We start from the raw sequence: 15912 nt of genomic DNA, 5'->3' as shown, positions 1-15912 counted from the left end.
CTAGGGCAGCTGCCCTTGGCCCCCGACCAGAGAGAGCCCCAATCCTGATGAAAGTGAAGAAAGTGCAGCCTGGTAGTAGGCTTTGGGTTCCCTCCCAAATTTCTTCTCTGGGCCACAGCCATGTCTAACACTAGCTCTGGCAAAATGTACATTTCAAATCTGACATACTTTAATCACACAATGAAAAATGCAATTATTTTTTCTACCTTTTGTTGTCTGGTCATTGTATTTTTAAAATTATGTTGGTCTCAGGCTCTGGTTTCTGCTTCTCTCTGTCTTCTTTTAACTCACTCACCAGGTTCTATTCATTTGACTTCTCTTCTTTCTCCATGTCCACCATCCGTTTTCCATTGCTGGGTCCCTATCATCCCACACATTCAGCATTTCCCTTCTGTGTCCATGTTCTTCCCTGGCCTGTATCTCTCCTATGCTCATACCTCCACATGCATCCTCACCTTTCTATCTTCCTATCCTCTCCCCATGTGTCGACCAACATCTCCCTTCTGTGTCTGGCATTGCCCCTCTGTGTCCATATATCATCCCCACACTGCATCTCCCCTTTGTGTCCCTGTGCCCCCCCCCCCCCCCCAGTGCGCTGTGGGTTTGGTATTTGACTCCTTGTTTCCTTCTTCCCCTTGGTCTGGCATCTCCTCTTCCTTGTAGCCCCCCTCTTCCCAGGTCCAGCAAGTACCTCTCTCTTTTCCCTTCAGTCCCCTCCTCCTCCTCTTTCCATGGGTCCAGCCAGCGCCTCTCTCCTTTCTCTCCAACCCCCTTCTCCTCCCATGGGTCCAGCCCCCACCTCTCTCCTTTCCTACCAGCCCCCTCTCTTCTCCTGGGTCCAGCTCCCACCTCTCTCCTTTCCCTCCAGCTCCGCTCTTCACATGGGTCCAGCCCCCCTCTCTCCTTTCTCTCCAGCCCCCACTTCTCTGCTTTCCCCTTCCCATGGGTTCAGCTCCCACCTGTCTTCTTTCCCTTCAGCCTCCACCTTACCATGGAGTGAGCCCCCCGTCTTCCCAAAGGTCCAGCCATCCCCCGCCTCTTGTCCTTCCACCTTCCTCCTGGGTCCAGCCAACATTTTTCTTCTGCCCCTTCCCTCATGATTATCATTCGAGGAGGTTTTGATGTCATTTGCAGTAGCCGGCAGCAATTCACACAGGCTGGCTCCATGGCCTTCCTCCTGCCAAGTCAAGCTCTCTTTACTGCAACTTCCTGTTTGACTTGACAGGGGGAAGGCCATGGAGCTGGCCTGTGTGAATCACTGCTGGCTGGTTGCAGGAAAGTGTAGGTGACTGCAATACCTCCTTGAGTGACACACGTAGAGAGCAGAGTAATTTTTTTTTTTTACCACAAACCACAGGAATAAGGATTTTTATTGCTCCTAAGTGGCGGTAAAATGTTTTGTTCCCGTATCCTCAGTAAGGTGTTTTTTTTTTTTTAGTGTTGCCGCTATCACGGATTAACTGCGGTAATGGTTACTGTGTCATTCTCTACCTGGAAGATCCAAAGTTGTGGCAAAGGTTAATCAAACAACCACAATAACACCAAAAACACATCACAGCACAATACATTTTGGTTATTTTAAATTTTCACCCCACCTATCACCCATGACCCCAAAACTTAAGGAGTCAAATAGACCAAACAGTTCAAATCACTCGTGTTAGTTCTTCACGGTGATCTGAATCCATAGCCCTAAGAACAAGAACCACTATCACTCCCCTGCCCCCAAAAATCACATGCTCCAAGTTACAAATCCAGCAGATAAATACGAGAGCAATGTGGCAAACTGTCACATGTTTGAGACCACTTGTTGGAAAAAATTCCATGGCCGATGAAACCTCCATCCACCATCCAATCTCTCCATTTTCATCAAAAGAAAGAGTTCATTCCTCCAGAGAGTTAAGAAACTGCAGCATCATGCCACCAGCACATCAAGATGCACTAGCGCTGTTCCAAGTGTGGCAAGCGCAGATCAGCAGCGGGGCTCTGTAAATCGTGCTGTACAGACGTTAGAGCCGGCCCGAGCATGGTGAGCGACGATTCTTCGCGCTGTGAGCTGGCAGCGGGCACCATTTTGAATTTACCACATGGCGCGACCTCCGCTGAGACGGAGAGTCCTGAGCCCGGGAGGAGGCCTCGGAGTGAGGCTGATATGGGAGCCTCAGGAGCTTAGTCAAGATCGGGAGGCGGGGATAGTGCTAGGCAAACTTATACGGTCTGTGCCAGAGCCGGTGGTGGGAAGCGGGACTGGTGGTTGGGAGGCAGGGATAGTGCTGGACAGACTTGTACGGTCTGTGCCAGAGCCGGTGGTTGGGAGGCAGGGCTGGTGGTTGGGAGGTGAAGATAGTGCTGGGCAGACTTATACGGTCTGTGCCAGAGCCGGTGGTTGGGAGGAGGGGCTGGTGGTTGGGAGGCGAGGATAGTGCTGGGCAGACTTATACGGTCTGTGCCCTGAAGAGCACAGGTACAAATCAAAGTAGGGTGTAAACACAAAAAGCAGCAAATATGAGTTATCTTGTTGGGCAGACCGGATGGACCATGCAGGTCTTTTTCTGCCGTCATCTACTATGTTACTATGTATGTTCCTGGCCAAGAAGTCTTTTTGTAAAAGAAGATTAAGACCCGACCTAATGCCCAAAGAAATGAAATTCAAAAATAGAGACCACTCGAAGAGGCAGGCGTCTGCCCAAGATCACAGACAGATAATTCAACACTCTCATTCAAAAGGACTCAAATACAAATACAACTAGGGCAGGTTTATCACTTTATCAGATCAGCTTGCATAGGTTGGCATCTACCTGGGACTATGGATCCTTGACCAGTGTTTGACATATGGGCCTACGAGCTGAGGAACAGGTTACGGGTGATGCTCTGCACCTGCTTATGAAACATTTGAAGCATCTGGCTCGTTCTGCAGCCTTACAGGAACAACAGTATGTATCCAGCTTCTCATATATAAGTACACAACTTTGGAATGCATTCCCAAAAACCGTGAAAACTACGTATGGCCACCTCAACTTCAGGAAATCACTAAAGACTTACCTGTTCGAAAAGGCATATCCTAAGGACCCAACTTAATTACCTGAATCCAGTAACTCAAAGAAACCCAAATTTGTTATGAACTTAATGAACTTTATATAACTTCCATCTTTATGTTTCCCTAATGTGTCTGCACATATCTATTTCATTTAAAATAACATCACTCTAGCAGCAGCCATGCTCTGTTTTTTTTTTTCTTCACTGTTCCATATTATATGCTGTTATATGTTTTTATAAATATTATGTTGCTTTAAAATCAATAAATAAAGTTAAAAAAAATAGCATTACTCTATATTTGTTTTTTCACCGGAGAAGGTTTTCACCCCACGGTGCTATGTAAGCCACATTGAGCCTGCAAATAGGTGGGAAAATGTGGGGTACAAATGTAACAAATAAAAAGGTTTTTTCAATACAGAGGTCCAAAACATGTGCCCCAGTGTGGCTGGCTCAGCTGTATATCATGGATGCTCAGGCATAGTCGCCAGCTGAGCCAAGTATGCCCGATGGGGAGAAATATACAAGCGAAGCAGAAATTCATACTGTTGTTCCTGTAAGGCTGCAGAACGAGCCAGATGCTTCAAATGTTTCATAAGCAGGTGCAGAGCATCACCTGTAACCTTGTTCCTCAGCTCGTAGGCCCATATGTCAAACACTGATCAAGGATACATAGTCCCAGGTAGATGCCAACCTATGCAAGCTGATCTGATAAAGTGATAAACCTGCCCTAGTTCAAGCCAAAAGTAAAGTTTCAGAAAGCAAGTCCGCTGCATCTTCATTCAGTATAGAAATATCCAGGGTGCGAGTATAATGTTGCACTTGTCGATAAGCTAGCCAGTCAGTATCTCACAAACTCCCTGCCTCCTCATGCTGTTGAAAGGATTTCATGGACCCATCTTCAGTCAGATCACAAACATAGGTTAACCCATGCTAGGACCAATACTTTAAGTAAAACTTTGTTGCATCAGGGTCCAAATCTCTATTACCCCAGAGATGAAGTAGGATAGTATTTATTTTATTTATTTATTTATTTGTAGCATTTGTATCCCACATTTTCCCACCTATTTGCAGGTTCAATGTGGCTTACATTATGCCATGATGGCGCTCGCCATTTCCGGTACAGAATTTCAGATGGTATTACATTTAGGTGCATGCATATATGGTAAAAAAGAGTACATAGTAACATAGTAGATGACGGCAGAAAAAGACCTGCACGGTCCATCCAGTCTGCCCAACAAGATAAACTCATATGTGCTACTTTTTGTGTATACCTTACCTTGATTTGTACCTGTCCTTTTCAGGGCACAGACCGTATAAGTCTGCCCAGCACTATCCCTGCCTCCCAACCACCAGCTCCGCTTCCCACCACTGGTTCTGGCACAGACCGTATAAGTCTGCCCAGCACCATCCCCACCTCCCAACCACCAGTCCCGCCTCCCACCACCGGCTCTGGCACAGACCGTATAAGGTCTTAGGGTGCGTGCAGAGGACTACTCTGTTGTGATGAAACTTAGTATAAGGTGCATCCAGCACTAAGGCCTGAAGCTCACTGACCCTATGAGCTGAAGTATACACTAAAGGTAAGCTGGGAGAGATAAGAAGAAAACCAGGAAAGAACAGAGCCTTGAAATCCAAGTGAGGACAGCGTATCAAGGGCTGTGATCAACAGTGTCAAAAGCAGCAGATCGAGAAGGATGAGGATAGAATAGAGACCTTTGTATCTGGCTAAGAACAGATCATTGGAGACTTAAGCAAGCGTTGTTTCAGTTGAATGACGGTTATATTTTAAGAATGCTCATCAAAAGTTTTGTGGACAAAAACTATGGATATTTCCAGATGTTACTAAATCGACTCAAGAAAAATGGAAAAAATTTCTGGACACGAGAGAAGAAATAAAAGACTATGGGGGCTACTTTCTTCTTAGCTTATTCTTGTAAATGCATAGTGAGATATCTGGGAGTTAAATATGTTTTTTTTTTTTTTTTGTATCAGACCAGCTTAAAGCTTTCATCAACCTGAAGAGGGTGTCAGGGCAATAATATCTGTTTATAGGCTGAATAAGGAATAGATGTGGGTGGGCATGGGCCTTACTTGTTAACTTTATACTACTGTGATTTCCTTGATTTATTAATACATTTTGGTATTACATACAAATGATTTTGCATTAAGGTGCATACATACATGGTACAGAGGAATGCATTATGGCATTGCATAGAGGTTTCTTAGTGATAAAATGAATTGTAGCATAAATTAGGTCATCGACTATAAAGATACCTTGTCAATCTAGGAAGTAGAAGGAAGCAGTATCTGCTTTCAAAGCCACTTCCAGCCTTGGCGAAAAGCTTTCAAAATAGTATCTACTGTAGCTGTTATTACTTGCATGGGATACTTTGTATGAAGATAGTACAACAAATGGGTTGGGGTGATCAGCTGTTGTTCCTGAAGAGTAGGAGTAAAATAATCAGTCCCTTTAATCCAGTCCACTAAATGTCTCACAATACAAGCTACATTATATTGCCTCAGATCAGGTAAACTCAAGCCTCCTCAACCAAAAGGCAAAGATAAATTGTTTTAAGGAGACTGTCAGCCTTTTAGAGGTCCACAGAAATTTAGTCAAACTTTTCTGAAAAAGTGCCACATCATGGTTAGTTCAATATATTGGAAGGTCTGTAAAACATACAACCATTTTGGAAATAACACCATCTTATATAAGGCCTTGGGCCAAGCATTCAGTCTGGACAGAGGCAGGAGCTGTAATAGCCGCAGCTTTAAGGGCAGGATGTTTCTTTTGCCCTACTAGGATTGCAGGAACTATTTGTAACTGTGGATAAAATAAGTGAGGTGGCCTACCAAAGACCCAACCCTATTTTTTTCCTTTCATTTGTTAAGTAAGTTTCTGGAAGCAGGTAGTTTAATTTTAAACTCTCTAGCGTCTAGAAAAGAGTATGACTTCTTGCTCCCTTTTGAAGTGGGCAGTGGTAAGTCTGTAGTAAGTTTGAGGGTAAGAGAAGGTAAATTAATAAACTTCTATTAAAGGTATACAAAAGTAGCACACCTATGTTTAAAAAGAGATCTTTTTATTCTAAACTAGGAAGGACACCTGGTACAAAGCAGAAAGCTGGAGAGCTACTGCAATGAAAATAGCTGCAAATTAAATATAGTTAATTAATTTTGGAAAGACAGTGGATTAGGTAAACTATATAGAAAGTGGCACCCCTGGGGAGGTGGGCTGAGTGGCACGGTGCGAGGCCCTAAGCAACCATTGAACTGAAGAATGTGTTAGCTGTAGAATGTGTTAGTTTTGAAACCTAGCTCCAATGTTGTATTATCTACCTTACAACACTGCTGTTTTGCAACAAAAGCCTCCAATACCAGGTAACTGTTTAGAGAAACTATGGGGGAGGGGCAGTACACTGATATCACAATGTAACTTTTTAAAGCAGCAAACACAGAAATAAATAAGTCACTTATTTCTTCCCAATGAAAACTTTTTAAAGCAGCAAACACAGAATTAGATTAGTCCGATTTCTTCCAGATCACTGCTAGCACTCGTATCAGGAAATTAACAGCTTTAAGATAGCAGTGCACAAGATGGTACACAGATCTATGGCTGCATCCAATACCCAGTAAAAGTAAAAAGATGTCACAAAAATATAATCTATGCAGGACATGGTCTAGTGTGCCTTGGTAACATGAGTAAAATCTTTGTCTAAAGGGTGGAAAATCCTCCAGGGATCTACCAAGTCTAGAACCTTGCAAAAATGTTGTAAATCTCGACTGGCTCTAAGCTCTGCATTCCCCCCCCCCCCCCCCCCCCCAACTGATCCATGGAAGGATCCATTGCAATAATAGTCCCCCAGAACTAGAAGGGGCAATTGCAAATAAGACACTACCACCTTAGTGCCCCAAAAAAGGAAAGAGTAGAAACGTTTGGCGCGTAAACATTAAGTATGACCATTTCTGTATTATGAACAGTCAAGTGGTCTAACACATGTCTACCCTTCCGCCCTACAGGCACTTTATGAATCTGACTTGTAACAGATTTATCTATTAAAATCACCACCCCAGCACTTTGGGTAGTACCAGAAGAATAGTACATACACAGCGCCCATCCAACTACACTGCAACTTTTGATGTTCCCCATCACTGAGATGGGTTTCCTGAAGGGAAGGTGTATGAACTCCTTTTTTTGTTCTCTTGATAGGAGACTTAATACCCACCAAAGAACAAACTCTCAAGGGGGATCCCACATTATAACCATAATGCACTTTTCCAAAAAACAATAAAAAAAACTCTAGCAAAAGTGGTTAGAGCACCGGTCTTGCAATCCAGAGGTGGCCAGTTCAAATCCCACTGCTGCTCCTTGTGATCATGGGCAAGTCACTTAACCCTCCATTGCCTCAGGTACAAACTTAGATTGTGAGCCCTCCTGGGACAGAGAAATGTCCAGAGTACCTGAATGTAACTCACCTTGAGCTACTACTGAAAAAGGTGTGAGCAAAATCTAAATAAATAAATAAATAAAGGGGACCCGATTCTCAACCCTCACCAGGTCAGCCCCACCACTCCACAAACCACAGAGACTCCACACCACGCTAAGTGCCCACCACCCAGACATACCCGAAGCACTCCCCTTAATCCTGAAACCAACCCCCTTACCCACCACCTGAACACTCGAGACCCCCCAAGTTCCCTTGCTCAGTCATAGTTATTGTTTATTTCAGCTTACTATACCACCATTAGCTAACTCGCAGATCATAGTGGTGTGCAATTTCTGAAAACAGGAAGAAAACAACAGAAAGGAACTACAATATGAATAGGACAGACCGGAAGGGACTCATACAAGAAAGAGATCCATTCAGAGAGGAATAGGGAAGGGGGAGAACAAGGAAAATATAGATTAAAAGGTCAGGCCAAAAGTGCAAGAAGAAAAAGAGAGAAAGAAGTATTGCAGGAACCAGGTGAAAAATAATTAATACCTCAGGGCAAATCAAATGCGTGGTGAAATAGCCAGGTTTTTAGGGCAGTTTTAAACTTTTTGAATGTTAATAATGCACGCATCGGGAGTGACAGAGTTCCATAAGAAAGGTGCTGCAAAAAAGAAGGCCCGATTGCGGGTTGACTTTAGTTGGGCAACATGGGGGCTAGGAAGACAGAGACATGGTTATTGATTGAACAAAGTAGTTGTGCGGGGGAATAAGGGATAGAGAGATTAGATAGATATTTGGGGTGACCTAATCAATGAGCGAGTGTAGAGTCTTAATAATTTGTTTTTCTACTGGGAGCCAATGGGACTTGATAAGGAGGGGGAAACATGATCATATTTGTGGGCATGATGGAGTAATTTAACAGCAGTGTTTTGAAGAGTTTGAAGTTTCTTGAGAATTGAGTGGGAGCAACCAAGATAGGCAATGTTACAGTAATCAAACCTGGTGATAAAGAGAGAAAGTATCATAGAATGAAATGTGTGTCATGATCAAAAAACTTATGGACTAAACAGAGTTGACGAAGTATGAAAAAACTTGTCTTACATAACCCTGAAATCTATTGTGAGAAACTAAGTTGGGAATCCAAGATGACGCCAATATGGCAGAAGGACTCTACTGAGGAGAAGGGAGTGCCCGAAGAGAAGGGGGAGAAAAACCACCCGTGAACCAACACGTTACTGTCTTTTTTCTTATTTAATACTAATCTGTGTGAATATAGCCAGTCTTGTAAAGATTGAATGGATGGCAAGGTAGGGTTAGTAGGATAAATCAGTAAGATATCATCTACGTAGAAATGAAAAGGAGATCCCCAAAGTTTGTATTAGAGTTGCCAAAGGGCTCAGGAAAAGAGAAAGGGAAAAATAATTGATCCTTGCGGGTCCCCACATCGAAGAGGGTGGGAAGTGGAAGAAGAAGATGACATTTTGTTATGATCCTACTGGGACAGGCAGGGTAGTGACTGGGACTCGCTCCTGATTGGCCATTGCAGGGATTGGACTGACTTCTGAAGCAGCTGACGTCAGATGCTAGACCCTATTTAAACTTACCTCTGCCTGCATAGGGCACTCTAGCATTATCCCCTTCAGCTGTGAGCTTTCTTTGTTTCCGCTTAGTCTGTGCCTGTGGCACAGGGTGAATTCTCTGTTGTTTGGTTGCCTTTATTCCCTTTGTCTCCAATTGTTCTGTGAGTTTGTAGCAGACAGCTTCTTCTCTGATTACTTAGCTATTGTGCACCTGTGTTCTGCTTCCCAGTGTCTGTTGCTTTACTGTGTGCCTGCCTTTCCCTTCCCAGCTGTGTTTGCTGGCTGTGTCCATGGTAAGAATGTGCTTCCTTTGTTTGGATTTCCCTATTAACCCTTTACCCACTGTATCTGTTGCCTGGTTCTTGTGAGCTCTGCTCCTTGTCTGTCCTGTGTTCTTAGAAACAGTCTCTTTCTCTGTAGTCTGCTTTAACCCTTTGTCTGCTGTCTGTTGTTTGGCTCTTGTGAGCACTGCTCCTCTTCTGTCTTGTATACCCAGAAGCAGTCTGTCTGTAGTCTGCTTTAACTCTTTACATGATGTGTCTGTTGTTTGGCTCTTGTGAGCACTGCTCCTCTTCTGACCTGTGTACCCAAAAGCAGTCTCTGTCTGTAGTCTGCTTTAACCCTTTATCTGCTGTATCTGTTGCTTGGCTGTTGTGAGCATTGCTCCTCGTCTGACCTGTGTACCTAGAGCAGTCTCTCTTTGTAGTCTGCTTTAACCCTTTACCTGCTATATCTGTGTGTTGGGTCTGGTGATCTTTCGTTGGTGTCTTTGTGCGGCCCGTGTGCCAGTTCCTGTCGGGACTTTTGTTTTCCCTTCCCTTGTGTGTGATTGGGTTGCAGTTTGGCCTTGCAGCCTGTATTCTGGGTGGTCTGTTTCCCTTTCTGGTGGTGCTCTCTGGTCTCCCTGAGTGTTCTGGGCATTGTAGCCATTGTTACTGTATAGTGAGCTTGGTCTGCCCTAGACCTTGGCCTAAGTTTGTCCTAGGACTTGGCTTAGGCCAAAGGGCTCACAATGAAGCTAACACATTTGAACCTGGAAAGAGCGATCTGCCAGAAAGGCAGTGAACCACACAAGTACTATATTGATACACCCAATGCCTCAAGACAGGAAGGTAGAAGAGAGTGATTGACCAAATCAAAAGCTGCGGACGGATCAAGTGAAATAGCCAGACGGACGTTATGTTTATCTAGATGAGAATAAATTTCACCAAGTAAAGCAGCTAATACCGTTTCTGTGCCAAAGTGGGGCCTAAAACCAGACTGCTTAGGATGGGAGGTCAAGTGTTTTATCCATAAAACTTATACCCCCACACAAAGAGTCCCTCATGAATGTCTCCCCCTCTCCCACAACACTCACACAGAACTTCACAGACCAGTCGCCCTACAGAAAAGTCACATTTAGCAAGCAATAACACAGAAACCAACCAAACTGAACACATTTAGCATCTGAAGAGGCTCATGAAACTGCCAGCAGGCTGACACTTATTGTCCCCTCCCAAAGTCACCACATAGTGCCCCGCAGCAGTTAGTTAAGAGACCAAGATGTCAGGAAAAAGGGCAAAATGGTGGCATGCTAAAGTCCAGCCCGAGATAATAAAATAATGAAATAGTGTCCCAGCTGACATCTTGAAGCTCAGTGCTCCAAGTTAGATGGGAAAGATGGAACCCTTCTCGCGAGCACCAAGTCCAAAAAGGCCTGCACTTCTATGGGGGTGTCATAAAAAACTGTGCTATTTTCATGCATCACCTGGAGGCGGGCTGGGTAAAGAAGTGCAAAACAGACTTACTTATAGTCCTGAGAATGCCGAGCTGAATCTTCCAGTGGTGTGCCACAACTGCGTAGAATAATCCTGAAAACACAATTTTATGATTGTCCACGTGCAATGTCTTTCTAGCTTGTAAGGTACAAAGGATTTCCAATTTGTGATAAAAATTAAGTACATACAGGATCACCACCTGCGGTCTGGACCCCTCGAGTCCATGAGCCCCCAAACAGTGGCCTGCACAATCCAGAAGGAGCCATGCCAGTTGCTCACTTGTAAGCTTTGGGGGATCCAGGTCTCCAGATAGTTCAACAAGTCCCCCTCTTGGATGCACTCCGGAATGCCCACCAAGCACAAATTGTTGCACCTTTCCCTGTTCTCCAAATCTTGAACTTTATCAGTAAGGGCCTGCAATTGCTTGTTCCAGGGGCCTTGTGTGGTCTCAACTCGCTGCAGAGAATCCTCTACCACTCCAGTCCACCTCTGCACCCCATCTAGGCCCAGGCCCATACCATCTGTGTGCTGATGGGCATTATCAATTTTATCAAAAAACTGCTTCAACTTCTTATCAAGAACAACTTCAACAGTCACCTTCACTTTGGAGATTATTTCCGCAGTTCACTCCAAGCTTACAGAGGGGTTCTGTGGATCGGTACTTAGTGCCGTCTTGTTCTCCAAGGGTCAGCCCTTGTCTTATCCTTTGCACAAAGATTTTGAAGCCATACATGCAGATGAAGCGGTCCTACAGTTGATAGCTCACCAGAAAATATTTCTGATAAGTAACTACACAAAATGGGGTGAAAATCCATATATTATAAAGGCTTTTGGAAGGGAGGTGAGGAGCAGCGCTATTCAGCATCCGCCCTACCTCATGGCTCCACCGGAAGTCCATATTAACATAGTAACATAGTAGATGACAGCAGAAAAAGACCTGCGCGGTCCATCCAGTCTGCCCAACAAGATAAACTCACATGTGCTACTTTTTGTGTATACCTTACCTTGATTTGTACCTGTCCTTTTCCGGGCACAGACCGTATAAGTCTGCCCAGCACTATCCCCGCCTTCCAACCACCAGCCCTGCCTCCCACCACCGGTTCTGGCACAGACCGTATAAGTCTGCCCCGCACTATCCCCGCCTCCAAACCACCAGTCCCGCCTCCCACCATCGGCTCTGGCACAGACCGTATAAGTCTGCTCAGCACCATCTCCGTCTCCCGCCACCGACTTTGCCACCCAATCTCGTCTAAGCTCCTTAGGATCCATTCCTTCTGAGCAGGATTCCTTTATGTTTATCCCACGCATGTTTGAATTCCGTTACCGTTTTCGTTTCCACCACCTCCCGTGGGAGGGCATTCCAAGCATCCACTACTCTCTCCGTGAAAAAATACTTCCTGACATTTTTCTTGAGTCTGCCCCCCTTCAATCTCATTTCATGTCCTCTCGTTCTACTGCCTTCGCATCTCCGGAAAAGGTTAGTTTGCAGATTAATACCTTTCAAATATTTGAACGTCTGTATCATATCACCCCTGTTTCTCCTTTCCTCCAGAGTATACATATTCAGGTCTGCAAGTCTCTCCTCATACGTCTTGTAACGCAAATCCCATACCATTCTCGTAGCTTTTCTTTGCACCGCTTCAATTCTTTTTACATCCTTAACAAGATACAGCCTCCAGAACTGAACACAATACTCCAGGTGGGGCCTCACCAACGACTTATACAGGGGCATCAACACCCCCTTTCTTCTGCTGGTCACACCTCTCTCTATACAGCCTAACAACCTTCTAGCTAGGGCCACCGCCTTGTCACACTGTTTTGTCACCTTCAAATCCTCAGATACTATCACCCCAAGATCCCTGTCCCCATCCGTACCTATCAGACTCTCCCCGCCTAACACATACATCTCCCGTGGATTTCTATTCCCTAAGTGCATCACTTTGCATTTCTTCACATTGAATTTTAATTACCAAACCTTAGACCATTCTTCTAGCTTCCGTAGGTCCTTTTTCATGTTTTCCACTCCGTCCCGGGTGTCCACTCTGTTACAGATCTTAGTATCATCCGCAAATAGGCAAACTTTACCTTCTAACCCTTCGGCAATGTCACTCACAAATATATTGAACAGAATCGGCCCCAGCACCGATCCTTGAGGCACTCCACTACTAACCTTTCGCTCCTCCGAGCGAATTCCATTCACCACCACCCTCTCGCATCTGTCCGTCAACCAGTTCCTAATCCAGTTCACCACTTCGGGTCCTATCTTCAGCCCATCCAGTTTATTTAAGAGCCTCCTGTGGGGAACCGTGTCAAAAGCTTTGCTGAAATCTAAGTAGATTACGTCCATAGCTCGGCCCTGATTCAATTCTCCTGTCACCCAATCAAAGAGTTCAATGAGGTTCGTTTGGCACGATTTCCCTTTGGTAAAACCATGTTGTCTCGGATCTTGCAACTTATTGGCTTCCAGGAAATTCACTATCCTTTCCTTCAGCATTGCTTCCATTACTTTTCCAATAACCGAAGTGAGGCTTACCGGCCTGTAGTTTCCAGCTTCTTCCCTATCACCACTTTTGTGAAGAGGGACCATATCTGCCGTTCTCCAATCCCTCAGAACCTCTCCCGTCTCCAAGGATTTATTAAACAAATCTTTAAGAGGACCCGCCAGAACCTCTCTGAGCTCCTTCAATATCCTGGGGTGGATCCCATCCGGTCCCATGGTTTTGTCCACCTTTAGCTTTTCAAGTTGTTCATACACACACTCTTCTGTGAACGGTGCTCTATCCATATTAACTGCTTTTACCACATCCTTTGGCATTGAATCAAAGGGAAAAATTGAAGTATTTCTTAATAGTTTTCTTGATTTTTTGATATACTGAATTTGAAACTGTACAGCACAACAGAGCAGTTAATAAGTCATTTTCAGAACCAATAAGTAGTTAAAAAAATAGAATAAAAGATAAAGGAACCTTACCAGCAAAATTGGCTCCAGTAAACCTGGGACACTATCCAGCTTATTTTTGAAAGAGGACGCCCATCTTTCGACACAAATCGGGAGATGGGTGTCCTTCTCCCGCGGGCGCCCAAATCGGTATAATCGAAAGCTGATTTTGGGCGCCTCCAACTGCAGTCCGTCGCGGGGACGAACAAAGTTCACGGGGGCGTGTCGGAGGCGTAGCAAAGGCGGGACTGGGGCATGTTTATCGGCCGAGGAGAGATGGACGTCCTCGGCCGATAATGGAAAAAAGAGGGGCGTCCCTGGTGAGAATTTGGTCCGTTTTATTTGGTCCTTTTTTAAAAGAAAACTTTTTTTTTTTGCCAACTTCTATGCCAGCCTCAAATGTCATACTCAGGTCCATCACAGCAGTATGCAGGTCCCTGGAGCAGTTTTAGTGGGTGCAGTACACCTCAGGCAGGCGGACCCAGGCCCATCCCCCCTCTACTTGTTACACTTGTGGTGGAAAATGGGAGCCCTTCAGAACCCACCAGAAATGCCCCCCCCCCTTCTCCCCTTAGGGCTATGGTAGTGGGGAATGGGTTTTGGGGGGGAGGGTTTGGGGGGCTCAGCACCGAAGGTAAGGGAGCTATGTACCTGGGAGCAATTTGTGAAGTCCACTGCAGTGCCCCCTAGGTTGCCCGGTTGGTGTCCTGGCATGTGAGGGGGACCAGTGCACTACGAATGCTGGCTCCTCCCACGACCAAATGCCTTGGAGTTATTCGTTTTTGAGATGGGCGCCCTCGGTTTCCATTATGGCTGAAAACCGAGGGCGCCCATCTCTACTGCCAGCGATCTCAGCATTTGACCCAAGATTTGGGCGCCCCCAACCGTATTATCGAAACGAAAGATGGACGCCCATCTCGTTTTGCAAATACGGTTGGCCCCGCCCCTTCATGGTGCCGTCCTCGGAGATGGGCGCCCTTAGAGATGGGCGTCCCCGATCAAAAATGCCCCTCTATGGGACTCCAGATCCTAGTGTAATTAAATAGACTTTTAATGCATTTTAAAATTTGTTACAATTCAGTTTGCTTCATAAATCTGGCGTAACTACAAGAAAGGACAACAGATATTGTTAATCTAAGAAATCATGGTGCAAGATAAAGCATTGCTTGCTTACTTTGTCCTGTGTACTTCATTCCTTCACATATAATATTACACTTTATCCTTAGGTGATCGACAGTAACTCACATTCTCACTTTGTACCACTTAAATCATTTTGCCTTTCCTCTTAGATGATAAATAAGTAAAGATAAGAAATAGCCCACATTTCAAAATCTGCTTCAGGAATACCTCCTCTTTGAGTAAAGAAAATTCTATTTTAAGTGAACATTTCTTTCACTGTTGATTCTTCTTGCAACATCAAACTTTCAGAGGGGCCTATCCCCCTTGTGTGTAGGTTATAGAATACTGCCAGTTATGCTCATAAATAAATTGTTAAATTAGGCTCCAGTTGGTGTTAATCAATTTGCTATAATTGGAGGTAATTGGCACTAATTTGCAGTTATGCATATAACTACACTTAGTATTCTGTAAACTTAGTGCGTAATTTATTTAGTGTGCAACTGGTAGGTAGGGGTGTGGGAGGGGGAGGGACAAGGGGCAGGTCATGAATGTGCCTAGCACTTACATATGCAGGTTATTGAACACTGTTAGTTGCATATGTAATTGCCATTGTACAATTTGTGCGTAAAGCACATTTCACAGCCTTGCTTTAGGCAACCTTTTGGGAAATACCCCCCTACTCATGCACTTATTGGTTACCACTAAATATATAATTCCTATGTTTATGGGTTTCCAGTGGCATCTTTCAGATAATTCCCACTGAAATCTTTCAAGTCATTGCAGGGTTGAGCTAGGTCAGAATGCCCAGCTGTATAGATAGTGGTGAGATTCAGCTGCTATCCATATAGCTAGGCAATTTAATTAATGGCAGGAAAAAAGCTGTTCTAAATTTAAATAGCATAGCTCTACTTATAGTGGGTCAATTACTGGCATTGTATGCATAGCTGGCAGTGGTAACACCCTTATACATATATTCAGCATTACTGATTATCTGGATATTCATGCTAAATGTACATTTTTTTAAAAACATTATGGCAAGTATTTAAAAAATATAT

General features: G+C 44.5%; 1 protein-coding gene across 1 annotated transcript in view; it reads left to right on the top strand.

Annotated features, from left to right (window-relative positions):
* The window catches only part of RBM26 (RNA binding motif protein 26), a 492900-nt gene that overhangs the window by 346459 nt on the left and 130529 nt on the right, over positions 1–15912 (top strand).

Source organism: Microcaecilia unicolor, chromosome 4, assembly GCF_901765095.1.
Source record: "Microcaecilia unicolor chromosome 4, aMicUni1.1, whole genome shotgun sequence".
In the NCBI taxonomy this organism is placed as follows: domain Eukaryota; kingdom Metazoa; phylum Chordata; class Amphibia; order Gymnophiona; family Siphonopidae; genus Microcaecilia; species Microcaecilia unicolor.
Note: the sequence above shows the minus strand (reverse complement) of the source record. Positions and strands in the feature narration are given on the sequence as shown.